Here is an 18,799-nt window from a genome sequence, read left to right as displayed (position 1 = left end):
CATAATTATAACCTAAAATAACACATTTGATAAATGATAAACACAGACAAAATATTTGTTTATCTTTAATGGGCATGAAACATGACACAGTATCTACATATAAAGTACATGTACTTAGAGGTATATTTTAAGATGCTGAAATGAAGTTAATCTGCATCTATGTTTCCTTTCATTTTGTAGTGAGTCTTCTGCTTATCTGTTTCTACATTAGCACTGACCACATTCACATATTGGTTCCTACAGACAATGCTCTATGGATGTGATTCCTCCCCTATGTCAGTCTTCTGTTGGTTTATCATGTCCTAATTGCAGGCTACTGTGAGATGGTTATTTGTTTATTTATTTATGATAGTCACACACAGAGAGAGAGAGAGAGAGAGAGAGAGAGAGGCAGAGACATAAGCAGAGGGAGAAGCAGGCTCCATGCACCGTAGCCCGATGTGGGATTCGATCCCGGGTCTCCAGGATCGCTCCCTGGGCCAAAGGCAGGCATCTTGTCTCAGTGGTTAGTTTAGCTTAGTAATTTCATTTAGTGAAAATGAAATAATACAGCTTAGTACCTTGAGGTCAGCTGCAGTAAGGAGGGATGTTTTTGGATGAAAAGCAAATGGTGTATGGGGGAAGATAGTCCTATCCTGGGGTGAAGGTGGATTGCACATCAAATACCCTGTCAGTGTCAATAGCTTTTTATGCTTAGTAGGTGTCGTACACCATAGAGAAAGGCCTTCTAAAAGCAGCATTTATCCTAAAAGAGAGACAACTTACTTAATAAGTGGCCCCTTCTTGTTCCTCAAATCACACTCTGCTGGAAATTCCTTCAACCAAGGCAAGTCTTCATTAAAATCCACAGAGAATATTACCTTCTTGATCTCCAGGGCGAGAGTGAGAATTGGACAAGACAAATACGATGTCTTCTGTAGAGATTGTAGAAATCAATGGCCACACTTGCCTGAGAATACATATGATGTACGATGCAGAATAGAACATGGAACTCTGGTCTTCATCATTAGAGTCCTAATTTCTTTGGACTACTCCATGATAGAAGTGAGAGAAGGGGTGGAAATGAGGTAGGGTGGATGTCATGGGTACAAGAATGAAGGAGAGCATGAGTTAGGTACTGTTTTCTAAGCAGGGCATTAGACTGCTTCTAATCTGGCAAACTCATTGCTAAGGAACAAGTGTAAAAAGGGAAGTGAGAAGAGGAGAAAAAAGGAGAAAAGATGACACCAAGGGTGGAAACAGTAGGGAGTGACATCCTGTCCGTGTGAGCATGCAGAGAAGGAGAGAGGGCTTTGAATCGCCTAGAATTACACCTAGCATCTCCTGTGTGTTGAGGTTTTAAGTCTCACCTGACAGAAAATGGGACACCCTAGCAGGATGTCCTCTGGAGGCAACAGAAGGGCAGGAAGGCTATGTCTCGTGGAGTAAGACAATTTGCTGAACATTATTTCATACCACCTATGAGGCAAGTTTTGATGCCGTCCTGGAAACCAAACAATTGCCAGCTACATTTCCTGCTGCCTGCCCTCTCAGGCAAGCCGCTTGGGCTTTCACAGCTACCACAGGTCCTAGGCAACAAAAGTGTAAACTTGAGAAAAGGCTGGGCCAGGTTAGGGATTGATAGTGAACTGAGCCAATCAGGCTGTGACTCTGCTTCAGTGATTCTACGCTGGGCAATCAGCGCCAAGAGGGCTGCCTGCCAACAAGGTCCTGGGGGGAAGGTGAGGGGAAGGAGACCTGGGGGAGGGATGCTAGGGGCTGAGCCCTTCCAGGCACGCTTTGGGAGATAGTTTCAGTTCCCATCAACTGGTGGCAGCAGGTTAACATTTAAGGTAAATCGATGTTTTTCATCTATTATGTTGACTTGATCACTTTATTTAGTTTTAGCTAAATGATGGGGCGGTGGGGGTGGGGGGAGTGGAGAGAGAGAAAGAGAAAATGAAAGATATTACTTTCGAAAGAGAAAACCAACAGTTGATGAGAGTTCTTGGTTGTCAGTCTAGGGAGAAAATAGAGTGGTTCTGGGGAGGCTTTTGTCATCTTTGTGAAGAGGGGCTCATAAAAAGGCACAAAAATCACCTTTATTCTGTAAAGGGGAAGGAAATAAACACCACTGAGCAGTGGCAATGTATGCGGTATCCAAGTGTGAAGTGTTTGGGTGAATTGCTTCAACTAGCCTGCATAACCATTGAAAATGCTGAGCTTCCAGAAGATTAAATATCTCCAAGTCATAATGCAATTAAGAGACTGAGCTTTGATTCAGATGTTGGTTTTTCTGACATTTAAAGATGTGCTATTTCTGCCTTACTCTGCTGAACTGACCACTTAGATAAGAAACAGAATTCTTATTAATGTGGGCTGGGGGGGCGGGGGGCAGCCCGGGTGGCTCAGCGGTTTAGGGCCACCTTCAGCGCAGGTCCTGATCCTGGAGCCTGCTTCTCCCTCTGCCTGTGTCTCTGTCTCTCTCTCTCTCTCTCTCTCTGTATCTCTCATGAATAAATAAATAAAATCTTTAAAAAAAAAATAAAGTGGGCTGGGCACGGCTTGCCAAAAATTGTAGAGTTGATTTGATTGATCACAAAATTGAGACAGGCCTTGGTAAATAGCAATACTGTTTATCTTCCCTTCAGTCTGGGGTGTAGTTAAATCATACTAAGTAGATGAAATTTTTTCCTGTTTTTAAAGCTCTCTCTCTCTCTCTCTCTTTTTTTTTTTTTTACCAAAATCATCTTATGACAGAAATGTCTTTATTTCATAATTGTGCATCTTAAATATTGAGATTTAAATTGTGGATAGTCATTTCTGTTTACATTCAAATAGCAGTGATCTAATAGTAATAGCAATGGTCAATTCCAATAGTAATCTAGTAGCATCATGCTAAGTGCTGATGATAGAAACCAAAAGTTTACAAGCTTTACCCTTAAGAACCTTATAGTCTGGGAGAGGCAGTTCTGAAAGCGAAGAGTTACAACATGGTTCAACGTGGACACTGTTTGGCTTTTGCACAGATTATGCAAAGATGCGAGCTGCTTCACTCTGGTGAGAATGGTTATGTGAGGCGTCACCGTAGTGACTGTACAGGGAAGAATAGGACTTCTGCAGGCCAGCAAGCAAGGGAGGGTGTTCCTTAATGTGGGGCTGTGTGTGCAGAGGCACGGGGACAGGATACCATAGTGTGTTTGGGGAATGTGAGTCCTTATAAATGCAGAAAAGATTTTAAAGGGGTGGAGAATTGCGAGAAATAAGGCTGGAGAGAAAGGTAGGGCCAATGTGTACCTTAAATGCTAAGATGTTTGCTCTTTACCTGCACACCAAAGCGTTTTTGATGAGAATGTGAAGTTCAGATTTCCATTTTGTAAAGATTGCTTTGACAATCATCTGGAGGAAGGATGGAGGGAGGGGGGAAGACTAGTGAAAAGGAAATAACTAAGAGGAAATTTCAATAGTGGAAATGAGAGGTGACCAGGTCTGGGACTAAGGTTGTATCCATGGCAATGGAGGGGAGGGAGAGAACAGAGAGGCAAGGGATGTCAGGATGGTGAAATTCTACAGGACTTGGCTGCTGATTCATGTAGAGGGTGAGAAGGAGTCTAGGGTAATGTTCAGTGAATGACCAGAGGAGATGGTGATGTCATTTCCGGAGGCAAGGAACAGGAGGAAAAGATAATGAACTTGGCTCTGGAACATTAATCCTGAGACGTCTGTAGGTCATTGAAGTGCACATGTTTTGTGGGAAGTTTGAAATCTGACTCTGAAGCTAGCACAATGCATGAGTTGAAATAAAGATTTGGGAGCCAGAATTCCGTCAGTGGATGTGGCTAAAATGGCCACGAGATGGCATGAGAGCATGATGAGGATAAATAAACCAAATCCCAGGAAAAAGTAGCCTTTTAAAAAGGAGGCGGAAGGCAAGGGAGGGGCAAAATAGGTCAGACCTGAGAGGAAGGGAGTCAGAGGAAAGTGAGATTCATAGACATTGAGAGAAAAGTTTTAAGGCAGAATGATCAATAGAGTCAACTGCTGGGCAAAGTGAAATAGAAACTAGACATGTGAGAATGGGGAACATTAACAAGGCAGGAAACCACAAATGTTGGAGAGGATGTGGAGAAGAGGGAACCCTCCTGCACTGTTGGTGGGAATGTGAACTGGTGCAGCCACTCGGGAAAACTGTGTGGAGGTTCCTCAAAGAGTTAAAAATAGACCTGCCCTACGACCCAGCAATTGCACTGCTGGGGATTTACCCCAAAGATACAGATGCAATGAAACGCCGGGACACCTGCACCCCGATGTTTCTAGCAGCAATGGCCACAATAGCCAAACTGTGGAAGGAGCCTTGGTGTCCATCGAAAGATGAATGGATCAAGAAGATGTGGTTTATGTATACAATGGAATATTCCTCAGCCATTAGAAATGACAAATACCCACCATTTGCTTCAACGTGGATGGAACTGGAGGGTATTATGCTGAGTGAAGTAAGTCATTCGGAGAAGGACAAACATTATATGTTCTCATTCATTTGGGGAATATAAATAATAGTAAAAGGGAATAGAAGGGAAGGGAGAAGAAATGTGTGGGAAATATCAGAAAGGGAGACAGAACATGAAGACTCCTAACTCTGGGAAACGAACTAGGGGTGGTGAAAGAGGAGGAGGGCGGGGGGTGGGGGTGAATGGGTAACGGGCACTGAGGGGGGCACTTGATGGGATGAGCACTGGGTGTTATTCTGTATGTTGGAAAATTGAACACCAATAAAAAATAAATTTATTTTTTAGAAAAAGAAAGAAGCTAGACATGACTGTTGAAGTTGGCCATCAGGTTGGCAGTGCCTCCTGAGAGAATGCTTGGTGGAGGGACAGTGGAGACCAGACTGCAGTAGACTGAAGGGTGAATGGAACGTGAGAAAGTGGAGAAATGAGAGGCTCCTTCAGGTCTTGGGCTTTGAAGGGAGATAGCTAGAGGCAGTCTAGGAAGGAGGGACCATTGCAGATCCATGAACTAAAAAGAGGAGCTGTGATTTTCAAGACAAGGTGTGGAGCAGAGTGGCATAAGGTTGAAAAGTTTGAAAGAGGAATGTAACCAGTGTCATACTAATATTTCAGGCTTTGTGGGTCAGAGGTCTCCATGGCAACTATCAAACTTCGCTGTTGTAGCATGAAAGCAGCCACAGATAATCCATAAACGAATGTGTGTGGCTGTTTTCCAATAAAACTTTATTTACAAAACTAGGTCGAGGGGGCAAATTTGGCCCGTGGGCTGTGATTTGAAGTCCCCAGATCTAAATCATTTTAGGTTATGTTGGCCTAAACTCAGGGTCTTCTTGATAACTGCCCAGGAAAGGTGGATCTTATTTTCTTTGGAGGAACGGAGGTTGAGAGCTCAGAAATCATCAATGTGCTAACTTCTGATTCCAGGATTCACATCAGTCTCCTTCATCAGGGTGATCTGGTTGCTTCACACAAATGTCCTGGAGTAAACTGATCTGGATGTGCTCACACACTTACTTTCTAGGACTCCATTCTCCTGCCAACTGTGGCAGAAACTGCCAGTTGCTCACTCAGTTGCCAGTTTCTTCTTCTTTATAAACACAACCTGAAGGATGGCAAAGTACCCAGCCCCAAATTAGCTTTCTCAGCTCTCTGATGTGTTTGGGCTGCTACAGCAAAATACCACAGACTGGGTAGCTTATAAAACAAGTTTATTTCTCCTAATTCTGCAGGCTAGGAATCCAAGATCAAGACACCAAGATCTGGGCCCCCTCCCTGGCACAGAACCGGCACCTTTGCTCTCTCCTTGGGTGCTAGAAGGGGAAAGGGATCTCGAGGAGCTTCCTTCAGAAGGCACTAATCACATTCCTGAAGGCTCTACCCTCCTGATTTGAGTACCTCCCAAAGACCCCACCTCCTAATACTGTGGGAGTTAGATTTCAACCTACAGATTTTGGAAGGGCATAAACATTCAGACCATAGCACCACCCTCCTTTGCAGGACTGGCCAATGACATTTCAGTGGGAGGAGTTGGGTGGAGTGCAGGGGAGCCATTATGGAGGGAGGACTGAGCTACCAAGTACTCTTCTTGCCCTTGCTCTTGTCTGTTGCCTGAGGTGTGGGTGTAACGGTGGGGACAGCTATGGTTCTTTTGTAACTTCAGGCAACTCTGAGGATAAAAGCAATGGTGAGCTAGAGAGATAGTTTCTTGGGACATAAACTCTTTGAAATGCCTCCCGACTTCTTTTACATGAGAGGAAAATAAACCTCTGTCTTTTCAGAGACAATGATCTATTTCTATTATGAGTAGCCGGATACAATTCCTGTCCGATGCTGTCCCTGTGACATTGGATTTCTACCCATCAACACTTCTTGGTTTTCTGGAAGTATCAATTAAGAGCCTTCAAGATGCAAATAATTGGCTGGATTTCTAAGTGGCCATAAAATAAACATTAAACAGACCAATGACTCCAAAGGAAGCATTTTAAGTGACCTAAAATAGTTACTAAGTGAGTGCTTTTGGCCACGAATGTTGCAAAAATAGAAATGGTAGTCAGACCTTCATTCCCATCTGAAAGTAGTGGAAAATAAAAAGTTGGGGTTTGTCTTCACTGTGGGTTTGAAATCACTGAGGCCAAGGTCTCATGGCACCTGAAAAATGGGATATTGGAACATTGCCTGGTTGGTTCTAAGAGCACAGTCCAGGGAGTTTGGAACAAAAGTTTTCTTTTTTAAAATTCTTTTTTGCATTTTGTACACAAATCGAGACAAGTCTTTGCTTACTTTTGTGTAGCTTAGATCTTACTCTGCTTCTTTAAGCTTTCATGTAGCAGGCTACCTGACCAGAATAGATTGCAAGCAATTTCTTGGTAAAAACCCCAGGGACTCAAGGCAGAGCAAGATGGAGGAGACAGCAAGGAGAGTGTTATTATGACAGCTCCTGCCTGCAGAGATTCTCAGGGGGACGCTCATTATAAGGATCTTGTAACCCAGGGACCTCTGTATCCTGTAAACCTGGTACCCCATTGTGTTAGTTACATAGGCCCTCGGATATCAGACTAAACAGTGGTTCTCACTCTCTTCATAGCCAAAAATGCTGCAGAGGTTGCTAAATGTTGATAAAATACTAGTGAGAGAACAGGTCATAATGGAGTTGGTTTATCCCCCCTTCCACTTCTGAGGGGCAGCCAAGTCTCTCCTCACACAGGATCGCTAGTTACTTACCCAGGTAAAGGTCGTCCCAAGCCCTGTGTGAATAAACTTGTGCCCATTGTATCAGTTAGAAATACTTTTGGCCATAGTAGAGAACCTGACCGACTGTGCATTATGCAAACCAGGGCTTAGGTTCCTCTCTTGACAAGAGTGTGGAGTCAGTTGCTGAGTCGGTTCCGCAGCACAGTGATCTTAGGCTGTAAGTTGGTATCTCTGTGGTTCTCTTTTTCCTCATGACTGTACAAAGGTTGCCACATCTCCAGACATTGTATTCTTGTTCAAGGCAGGAAGAGGCAAACAAGACGGAGGGGCTCTCTTAGAGTCCTCAGTATGTTCAGTTGAGTCTCTGGCCAGAACTCATTCACAGGGCCACCCAACTGAAGGTGGAATGTGGCAGAGAAAGAAGATTGGAATGATCTTAGGATAAGCCAGTTGCAATGTCTGGAAAATCATCTGTAGTTCAAATTCAACAAAGTCAGAACCACCCTGAGGAATGGAAACTCCTGGAAGGGACTTTGGCTGTCTCATTCACTACTGTCGTGTGGCACATAATAGGTGGTCAATAAACGTACATACATTGACTTCAAGACCAGAACTAGGGTGAGGCAAAGTAGGCACCCAGGGCAAATATTTAAGGAGGTGCTCACACTTAGGCTTGGGCAGGTAGAAGGTTTGCACAGTCCTGAGATGGAGGGGCTCCTTAAACATTGCACCCTACCTTACTTAAACATTGCTCCCTACCTTACTGAGCCTGAATCCCAACCCTGGCTGAATTAATAAAATGAAATTTCAAGCAGGTGTATGAAATAGACAGTTTACAACACTGGTATTCATAAAATAATTTTTATTATAAAATAATAAATCATGCCATGTCAAATCGTGCCATATCATAAACATTAACACGAGAACATAAATCACATCTCAAGGACCAGCAGGAAAAAAAAATAAAGGACTATGATTTAGCAGACGTGGGCTCTCTAGAGAAATTTGCCGGTCGACAACAGCTAAAGCAGGAATTTTAAACATCTTGAGAAAATGTATTTCGGCATCGAGAGAACCAGACTTCGGTGACATCTGAATTCTGGTGTGCTCACGTCACTATAGATTGCACGCCGTCATACTTCACATCTACGCAGAACCTGGCGATCCAGACAAAACTCAGCTGTTTCATGTATTCATATGTCGTGGAATATTTTTAAAAATAACTTGTGGGAAAAACGAACTAGGGGTGGTGGAAGGGGAGGAGGGCAGGGGGTGGGGGTGATTGGGTGGCGGGCACTGAGGGGGGCACTTGACGGGGTGAGCACTGGGTGTTATTCTGTATGTTGGCAAATTGAACACCAATAAAAAATAAATTTATTATTAAACAAACAAAAAAAAGAGTAAATCTAATGGAAGATAATCAGGGCAGTAGCTTTGAGTTCAGATTTCAGAAAAAAAGCAAAACAAGAGAAAATCAAGAGCTTGCAAATCCCCCTACTAGCCGAGCAAGGGCCCTGAGGCGAGAGGGAGAGGGGTCACATTTAGGACCCGGATGGGGCCTGGCTTTGCTCTGCACTCCTGTCCCCTTCCCTCCTCTGCAGTGAAAGCCTTCCGACCCTCCGAGGCAGTCTCTTCCTTGAAGTTTTGTTCACTCTCATTTCATGGACCTTCTCTGCCTCCCCCAAAGCAGTGTAGGAGCACCAGGGGGCCGCTGCTGAGCAGGGGGGCCCTAAGTAGAACCCACTCAGGTGTCAGCAGCAGACTTTGCCACTGCCTCGTGGCGCTTGCTCAGGCCAGTGACCCGGGTTCTCTGGGTGTGTGCCGACGTCGGGGCTAGGGAGCAAGATTTGACAGGCTCCACCATCTGAGGCCATATTCTCATGCGTGTAAAGCATTGAGCCCTGAGAGTGGCCCCCAGAGTGGTTATCACTGAGGTTACTACCACTTCTCTCTTTTTTTTTTCAATTTAACATTTGTTTTATTTAAATTCAGTTTGCCAACATATAGCATAACACCCAGTGCTCATCCCATCATGTGCCCCCCTCAGTGCCTGTCACTCAGTGACTTTATCCCTCCGCCCGCCTCCCCTTCCTCAACCCTTTGTTTTCCAGAGTTAGGAGTCTCTCATGCTCTGTCCCCCTCTCTAATTTTTCCCACTCATTTTCCCTCTTTTCCCTATAGTCCCTTTCACTATTTTTTATATTCCCCGTATGAGTGAAACCATATGATGTTTATCCTTCTCCGATTGACTTATTTCACTCAGCATAATACCCTCCAGTTCCATCCATATCGAGGCAAACCGTGGATGTCCGTCCTTTCTGATGGCTGCGTAATATTCCATCCTGTATACAGACCACATCTTCTTCATCCATTCATCTGTCGAAGGGCATCGTGGCTCTTTCCACAGTTTGGCTATTGTGGACATTGCTGCAATGAACATTGGGGTGCAGGTGCCCCTTCATTTCACTACATTTGCATCTTTGGGGTAAATGCCCACGAGTACAATTGCTGGGTCACAGGGTAGCTCTATTTTTAACTTTTTGAGGAAACTCCACACAGTTTTCCAGGGTGGCTGCCCCAGCTTGCGTTCCCGGCAACAGTGCAAGAGGGGTCCCCTTTCTCTACATCCTCACCAACATTTGTTTCCTGTCTTGTTAATTTTAGCCACTTCTCTTCACTGGTAACAGTCTTTCCTCCAGCCCTTCCCCTCAAGGTCTCACTCCTGCCACTAGAGGGACATGGTAGCTTATATTCTCAAACTTGGGTGCACATTAAAACCCTCTGAAGGGCGCCTGGGGGGCTCAGTCAGCTAAGTGTCCTGACTCTTGATCTCAGCTCAGTCTTGATCTCAGGGTCATGAGTTTGAGCCCATGTTGGGCTCTGTGCTGGGTGTGGGGCCTACTTAAAATGAAAATAAAAACACAAAACCCTCTGTAAACATTAAAATGCAGATCCCAGCACTCACACCTAGAGATTCTCTTACTGTGTTTGGGATGGGGCACGGGGACCTTTATTTTCCAACAACACCTCTGGTGCTCTCATTGCCCGGATGCTCCTAGTTCTTTCTCTCCGACAAGGCTGCTCAACCTCGGGACTACTGGCATTCTGGACTGGGGGGTTTCTGTGGTTGTCGGGGTTGTCCCGTGCCCTGGAGGATGCTTAGCAGCATCTCTGGCCTCTGCTCACGAGATGCCAGTAGTACCCCACACCCCTGTTGTGACAACCAAAAATGTCTCCAAGCCTTGTCAAATATCCCCTGGGGACAGAGAGGGAGGGCAGCGTGGGTGAAATCGTACCTGGCTGGGACCACAGCTCTGTAATATCGCCTGAAGAATTAGCACTGCCCCATCCTAGTAGCTAGAGATGCTAAGGGTCTGTTTCGTTGAACTGAGCTCAGGTGGGTTCAGTGAAGGATCTCTCAGGATGTCGGCGACGCTGCCCTACACCTGTGGTTATCCCGGCGGAGGCGGTTCCCAGGGTTCTACTGCAGAAACCGTATCTTTCCTTAAACCATCTGAGTCTTTCATTTCAGCCTCAGAGAGGGCACCTCCTAGCCACCTGCTAGGTTGCTCTGAGCCCTGGGTTCTAATTTATTCCAGAGGAGCATTTTCTAAGGGAAATTCTTGAGGATCTACAGGCTTTTGTCATCTACTGCCTAGCAGGAACTAGTTTATCGAATGGACTGGAGTCAGTAGAGGTGGCTTAATGTTTCCCAACCATTGCCTTCAAACACGACCTATGGTATATCTCACCCCATTTCAGGTATTAAGAGGTGCACTGAGTCTAAATTGAAATTGGAGTCTTATATCTGGTTCCCAAGTAGAGACAGGATAAAAACCACTGCATGTCCCCCATCCCCATGGGGGTGGCCGTTAGGCGCAGGGTCAACCTGAGCTAGCAGAGGGGGAAGGTTTGGCCTGGCTGTGAGCTTGAGAGAAGGCAAGCATGTCTTCCACCTCCTGAGAACGAGCCTGAAGCGCTACAATTTCAGCAGCAGCTACCTACTGGTGACATTGCCTTACGCTTTCCTTTAAATAGAAGAACGTTTAAAACCCCACAGAGCTATTGTAGCCACTTTGGGTCCCTTGCTATTGAAATGATTAATATAATGGCACAGGTACTTAACAGTCACAGAAATGCCTGAAAATGTTTTTTTTTAAAGATTTTATTTATTTATTCATGAGAGACACACACACAGAAAGGCAGAGACGCAGGCAGAGGGAGAAGAGGCTCCCTGCAGGAACCCTGATGCAGGCCTCGATCCTGGGACCCCAGGATCATGGCCTCAGCCAAAGGCAGACACTCAACCGCTGAGCCACCCCGGTGTCCCCTGAAAATATATATTTTTTTTTTTCCCTGAAAATATTTTTAAGACAAACCTCACTGCCTGCCTGTGGGGAAACCAGGCTTGATGCCTCAGGAGGCAGGAAGGTCTTCGGGAAGCTTGGGCATCCCTGGGGCGGTTCCTGTTCCCAGAGGGCCGTGCCTGTGTGATGGGCTCCGTAGGCCCGTTTCCCCGGGTGCACCCTGTCCCCTGGGCACAGCGCCCCCCGCAGCGGGGCGCGGAGGACCCTGGGGGCCTAACCAGGTGCAGGCATCCTGGAGCACCTCCCTGCCCTGCCTCCTCCCTGCACACCGCCCTCCCCGCCTCTGCTCCCCCTGCCACGCTTGCAGAGCCCCGCCCCCCGTTTCCCAAATTCTGCCCCCACCAACTCCTACAGGCTAACCGCCCCCTTCTCTTCAGTTTAGTCCGACCTGACTAAACCTGCTTCTGCTCCCTGTGCGTCTTCATGCAACCATCCTTTTTCCAAAAGAGGCAAACCAGAAGGGTAGTGTCGCAGAGAACAGAGAGCGTAGGGTCCTTCCGAGGCTGGAGTGAGACGTTTCCTTTGGATCTTGCATCGAAGAGGTTGTGGAAGCTCGGGGCTTTGTCTTTATGGATGCCTGGGTAAGGATTCCTGGGGCTCTCTGCGCACCTGTGTCTCTAAGATCCAGCCCTGGTGCGCTGGTGGGGTGTAGACCCAGGAGAGACAGACAGAGCCCTAATTCAGCCTATGGCCGCGAGAGGGCACCAGAGACCACAGCCTGGGGTTGAGCCCCCCCCCCCCCCCCCCCCCCCCCAAGGGCTCGGTTTCAGTCTGTCCCTGAACTCGGCAAAGACGACTTCCACTGAGGCTCAGGGGGAGACAGACGGCCCCGCAGCTTCGCCTTTCCGTAGCGCGTCCCTCACTGATTCTGTTGAAGCCCCAGCCGAGCGCCCTGGCGGCGGCAGGCACCTGTGCCCCACGGCAGGTGCAGCGAGGGGGCCCAGCTAGCGCCCTGTGCGGAGACCTGGTGACCTTCGCTGCGAAGTCCCCTTTGCCTTTGTTGCTGGCGCCCCTGGCCTGGGCCCCGCATCTCCAGGTCTCTGCTCGCTCTCGCTCGGTGAACGTGCCCCCGGGCCGGTGGGGGTGGGGTAGGGGTGGGGGTGGCGGTAAGCTGGATCCGGCTTTTTTTTTTAATGAACTTTTTTTTTTTAATAATAAATTTATTTTGAATTGGTGTTCAATTTGCCAACATACAGAAATTTGCCCTCCTCCCCTTCCACCACCGCTAGTTCGTTTCCCAGAGTTAGGAGTCTCTCATGTTCTGTCTCCCTTTCTGATATTTCCCACACATTTCTTCTCCCTTCCCTTCTATTCCCTTTCACTATTATTTATATTCCCCAAATGAATGAGAACATATAATGTTTGTCCTTCTCCGATTGACTTATTTCACTCAGCATAATACCCTCCAGTTCCATCCACGTTGAAGCAAATGGTGGGTATTTGTCGTTTCTAATTGCTGAGTAATATTCCATTGTATACATAAACCACATCTTCTTTATCCATTCATCTTTCGATGGACACCGAGGCTCCTTCCACAGTTTGGCTATTGTGGCCATTGCTGATAGAAACATCGGGGTGCAGGTGTCCCGACGTTTCATTGCATCTGAGTCTTTGGGGTAAATCCCCAACAGTGCAATTGCTGGGTCGTAGGGCAGGTCTATTTTTAACTCTTTGAGGAACCTCCACACAGTTTTCCAGAGTGGCTGCACCAGTTCACATTCCCACCAACAGTGTAAGAGGGTTCCCTTTTCTCCGCATCCTCTCCAACATTTGTGGTTTCCTGCCTTGTTAAATGAAATTTTAAAAAAAACTCTTTAAAACTTTAAGTAGGCTCCATGCCCACGTGGGGCCGGAACTCACGACCCTGAGATTAAGAGTTGCGTGCTCCCCGACTGAGCCAGCCAGATGCCCCTGAAAAGGCCACTTAAAAAGCCAGAATTTAAGCAAGCGGAGAGTACCAAGGGGTGGAGGTTGGGTTCTTAGGTGTGATGCACCATTACAGACTCATAGACACACACACACAAACGTAGGATACTTTTCTGCGTCTGGAAGTTCTCTCCCTTTCGGGGCTCCAGGAGCATTAAGGGAGCTGATGCGCACCCGGAGTGCGCGCGGGGCGGGGGGTGCGCGGCCCCAGGACAGGCGCTGGCGGCGAGCCCGCCCTCTCCTCCACGCTGCACCTTCGCCTTCCCTCCATCTCCCATCTCTTTTCCTTTCTCTGTCCCCGCCGCCGACAGCTCCGTGCAGTCAGCGTGACCTGTCCCCTGGCTGTCCCCAGCCTGTGCCACCTTCCCATCCGTGGTCCACACCGACCCCTAGGGCTCCGCGGCAACCTCACGGCCTCATTGAAGCCCCCGGCGGTCTCCTGTTGCTCTCAGTTCAGGATCCAAACTGCCCGGCAGGTGTCCCAGGCTCCCGGGACCGGCGGGCACCTGCTTACCTGCCCAGTGTCCTCGCTCTCCAAATCTCCAAATCCCCTTTCCATATTCCCTCCTTACCCCACAACGCTTCGTCTCACCCGCACCCCCCCTTCTGCGACCCCCCCCATACGTGCATTTCTGCACCCCTGCCACTTTTTCTTTCACCTGGGCCTCAGCTCTTGGGAGCCGCACGTGCCCCTCCCGCGTCCGCCCCCCCCCCCCACCGCCCTAGCCTGGGGAACGACCCTCTCCCCCAGGATTCGAGCTTGGACATCGCCTCCTCGGACCAGCCTTCCCGGAAAGCCCCCCTCCGGGGCCGGGTCACCCCCTCTTCTGGTTTGTGGCGGCTCAGGGTGGGCTGTTCTCCCGCACCTGCTCCGGAGCGCTGTGCTTTCGGTTCCCGCTTCCCCTGCTGGGAACTGAGCCCTTAGTGAACCTTTGCGGAGGCAGGGGGGGGGGGAGGGGGGTCATCGGGACCCCGGCCCCGGGAGCTGCGCAGACGCGATGCCAACACCAGGGGGCGCTGCGGCCGCGTGCACGGGCCGGGGGTGGGTGGGGGGCTGCCTGCCCCGAAACCTCCCAGTTCTTCCCGAACTTTGTCTGGGTCCTTAATTCACCCCCGGGCTTCGGTGGTTAAGCTTAAAGCAAAGGTACGAGCCTAGGCTACTCCAGGCTTGGTCGCAGCCTGATCCTTCCTCCCCAGCCCCCGGCACCTGCACGCGGCGCGCGAAACGCGCTCGGTGTCCGAGGACCCAGTGGTGCCCGATGCCCAGGGCCAGCGGGCCAGGTGCGCCGGCAGGGGACTGGCAGGAGAGAGCGGACTGTTCTTCCCCCTGAATATATCGAAGTCAACTCCAGAGGTCGCCACTGGCGTGGTGCAGGGTCCCCCTGGCGCCGGACCCTGCACGAGGCTGCCCGGTGAGCGCCCCCCGCCCCACGCCCTGCGCTCCCCGAGTCCTTCCTGTCACTTCACAAGGGCTGCGAGGTAGGAGCTCGGCTGGCAAGTCGGGGCGTCCATGCCTGGGGGCAGGCAAGACTGCAGCAAGGGTTTCAGCAGCGCCCACCTTAGATCCCTGGGGTCTCACCGCCCTAAGGCTGTGGCTTCCTGGAGCCACAGGGACCCCGCCCCAGTTGCTTTATCTTTGAAACAGAAATCATAGCTATGACCAGCTCATGGGGCTTTTATTATTTATTTATTTGTTTGTTTGTTTGTTTATTTATTTATTTTCTTTCTTTTTTTTAATAATAAATTTATTTTTTATTGGTGTTCAATTTACCAACATACAGCATAACACCCAGTGCTCATCCCATCAAGTGCCCCCCTCAGTGCCCGTCACCCAGTCACCCCCCCCCCCCACCCTCCTCCCCTTCCACCACCCCTAGTTCGTTTCCCAGAGTTAGGAGTCTTCATGTTCTGTCTCCCTTTCTGATATTTCCCACACATTTCTTCTCCCTTCCCTTCTATTCCCTTTCACTATTATTCATATTCCCCAAATGAATGAGAACATACACTGTTTGTCCTTCTCCGATTGACTTACTTCACTCAGCATAATACCCTCCAGTTCCATCCACGTGGAAGCAAATGGTGGGTATTTGTCATTTCTAATGGCTGAGGAATATTCCATTGTATACACAGACCACCTCTTCTTTATCCATTCATCTTTCGATGGACACCGAGGCTCCTTCCACAGTTTGGCCATGGGGCTTTTTTAAAAAAACTTATATGAAATTTATATAACATGAAATTAGTCATTTAAAAATATGTTGTACATTACTAATGTTGTGCAACCACCACCTGTATCAGGTTCCAAAACATGTTTCTTTCTTTTTTTTTTTTAAGATTTTATTTATTTATTCATGAGACAGAGAGAGAGAGAGGCAGAGACACAGGGAGAGGGGGAAGCAGGCTCTATGCAGGGAGCCTGACATGGGACTCGATCCCAGGACCCCAGGGTCATGCCCCGGGCCCAAAGGCAGGCGCCAAACCGCTAAGTCACCCAGGGATCCCCCCAAAACATTTTTAGCACCGTCCCCATCCTGCCAAATTTCCTATATCTATTGAGCAGTCACTCCCCATTGCCATCTCCCCCGCAGGCCTTGGCAACAACCAGTCACATGTTCTGTCCCCACACATATGACCGTTCTGGATGTTTCATATAAATGGAATCGTTGCAATATGTGACATTCAGTGTCTGGCTTCTTTCACTTGGCTAAGTGAGACCACCAGGCTTGGTGGTTTTGAGGTTCATTCACAATGTAGCCTGTGTCGGTACCTCATTCCTTTTTATAATTGAGTAATATTCTGTTGTTTGGCTTTACTCTCTTGTCTTTGTACATGAAGCTTCTTCTCTCATGAGTGGCTTTGTCCTGTTCTCAGCCTGTTGAATTGCTCCTCACCCCTCAAGGCCTGGGTTTGAGGCTACTTCCCCAATTCCCATGGCTCTCTGGTCGAGCACTAATCGAGTGTACTTTTCTCATTGTACCATAATAATCCGTGTGTTCTTCACCTTCTCCATCCGCTAGTGAAATCTGGGCTCCCCAGGAACAGGGACAGAACTGTGCATTCATAGCACCTAGCGGACTCTGACCAACACTGTCTACCCAAAACCAATAGCTGCTGAATTAGTGAATGAGTAGATTCTTTTCACGTGTGTCAAGTTTTACACTAATACAAAAGGACCAGGCAGTAGGTGGGAACAGTAGATGGTAATGTAGGGTGACTATGATCCTAAACCTGGGTTCACTTGGAAGTAGTGCACTGAGAACCTGGGGGCCTTGGACAAGCTGAAGCACATTCTGAGCATCTGTTCGCCTGCGGATGGGCATTTGGGCTGGGCCTGCCTTTTGGCCATTGTGAATAATGCTGCTGTGAACATGATGGACGTGTATTTGTTTGAGTTTCTGTCTTCCATTCAGCATCCAGGGTTTTTGTGAGGACTGGGCATGTGCTTACCATGTAGTGGAGCGATTGAAGTTATTAATGTCATCCTGAAGGTGTGTAACCAGGGCCCTACGCGGGTTCTTTCTCTGGACGTTTCTCACACATGGGAGCCAGCTCTCACTTTCTCCCTTTACTGGTTTTTAGCCTGTGTGTCTCTCTATTCCCCGCCTGCCCCCGTGGCCAGTGTGGCAAACCAGAGCGGGAAGGGAAGGGTGACAAAGGCAGGGGGGTGAGTGGCGGGGCTAGCCACTGGGCAGGTAGCACTGGGCGAGGGGAGGGGCAGGAAGGACATCAGGTCAGGAAGGAGCAGACCCTGCGTGGGTGTAAGAATGAGGAGAGCCCTGATCGCTGCCTTTTCTGCTCCAGTGGTGGAAGGGAGGGCAAGGTGCAGCCCCCTGGGAGGCTGGGGCTGGGGCCACTGGCAGCGTATGGTCGGGGCAAGGAGGTACGTACCTCTGGTGAGGCTGGCTGCGTCAGGGAGCAGGAGGCCACAAGAGGGACCTGGTGCTTTTGTACAGAAATACAGGACCCTGGTTGTGGCTGAAGCATTCTGTGCGGTTGGCATCAGGGTTAGAAGCTGGGATCAAGCTCCAGGAGTTGTCAGTTTGACATCAGGTGACAAAATAGTAATAGGAAAATGCAGGTTTTAAGAAAGCTGATGCTGTCGGGGAGGCAGCTGACTTGGGCTGGGGGTGAGATTGTTGGGTGAGCTTGACCTCTCTCTGTACAGGCCCCGGGCACAGGGAGGGACATCTCCAAGACGGGCGCATGGCCATCTGGAACGCTGGCAGGCACAGCCTTGGGTGCTGGAGGGATCCGCGTAGCTTTGGGCACAGCAGTTTCTTCTTAATGTGGACAGAAGTGGCCACAGGACCTAACAGACAAAGGCCCCCTTCTTGCCCCGGTGTCCGACAGAACTGAGAAGAGTTACCCCAATCCCCACATGTAGTGGGGACCAGTTTGCAGGTCAAGAAGGAGGGAGCCTATGAGCTGGCTCCTAGGAGGTGCGGTAGGAAATGAGACAGTTGAGCATTCGCGTCCCTGACTTATCTGTTCTGGTCTCAGTTTCCAGTCTGAGCTTCCCTCTATCCAAACTTACACAATGAGATCTTTGTAGGGAGAACCGGCCGCTTGTCTTGGAGAGGAACAGACTTAGCATGGATCTGGCGGTTGGCATCTCCCATGAAAAGAATCCACTCCTAATGTGGCCCTCAGGGGAAGTGCCAACAGCTGGCCTAGGTTGGGGGCCCCTTGAGCCCAGGGCAGATCCATTCCAACACCACCTTGTCTGCACTTGAATGCTGTGTCTGCATGCCCCTCAACTGGCTTGCTCCTTCCTTCATTCACAACTCACACTAAGCAGAGTAATTTCTAAACCCCCTCATTTACTGGGTCAGTGAGCTCATGGGAGGATTAGTTGCTTTTTAGCAGGGAAGAATCTGGATCCTTTAATTCAATCCTTTTTTGACAGAGGAGGAGAAACCAGAGGCCCTGAGATGTGCTCAGACGTCGCTGGGAGTGGGGTTGGAGACTGGACTAGAACCCAAGTCTCCAGGCTCCCGGCCCAGAGCACTTCCCACTGTCCTGCGGCTTCTGAAGGCCCAGGCCCCACTGCAGGAGTCTGTATGTGGGACCTCCTAATGGGGAGCCTCACTGCACCCGCCCTCTCCTCATTCTGAATATTCAAAACACAAAAGCCAAACTGTAGAAAAACAAAAAGATATTTTATCTATTTGTCACAAGAGAGGTTGTGTCCAGGAGGGAGTAGTCTACTTACCTCTCTCTGGCCTAAGAGTCCAGGTGTTAATGGGCATTAACCTGGTGATCTAAACACGCTAGTTACTGGTAGGGGTTATTAAGGCCCAGTGTGGAGAATCTCAGATTATTCTCAGA

At 48.8% G+C, this 18,799-nt stretch overlaps 1 protein-coding gene across 2 annotated transcripts in view; it reads left to right on the top strand.

The window, feature by feature from the left end:
* Positions 1 to 1,801: 1,801 nt before the first annotated feature.
* The window catches only part of CAPSL (calcyphosine like), a 34,847-nt gene continuing 17,849 nt past the window's right edge, over positions 1,802 to 18,799 (top strand). Inside the window, exon 1 of one of the 2 annotated variants that reach the window (XM_041749796.1) lies at positions 1,802 to 1,832. The gene's annotated coding sequence lies outside the window, so the exon portion shown is untranslated. Of the gene's footprint in view, positions 1,833 to 14,758; positions 14,884 to 18,799 lie in introns of those variants that run through there. The other variant, XM_041749795.1, reaches the window with a different exon arrangement.

This window comes from Vulpes lagopus, chromosome 3 (genome assembly GCF_018345385.1).
Source record: "Vulpes lagopus strain Blue_001 chromosome 3, ASM1834538v1, whole genome shotgun sequence".
NCBI lineage: Eukaryota > Metazoa > Chordata > Mammalia > Carnivora > Canidae > Vulpes > Vulpes lagopus.
The sequence above is the reverse complement of the archived record's forward strand: the minus strand, read 5'-3'. Positions and strand labels throughout refer to the sequence as shown.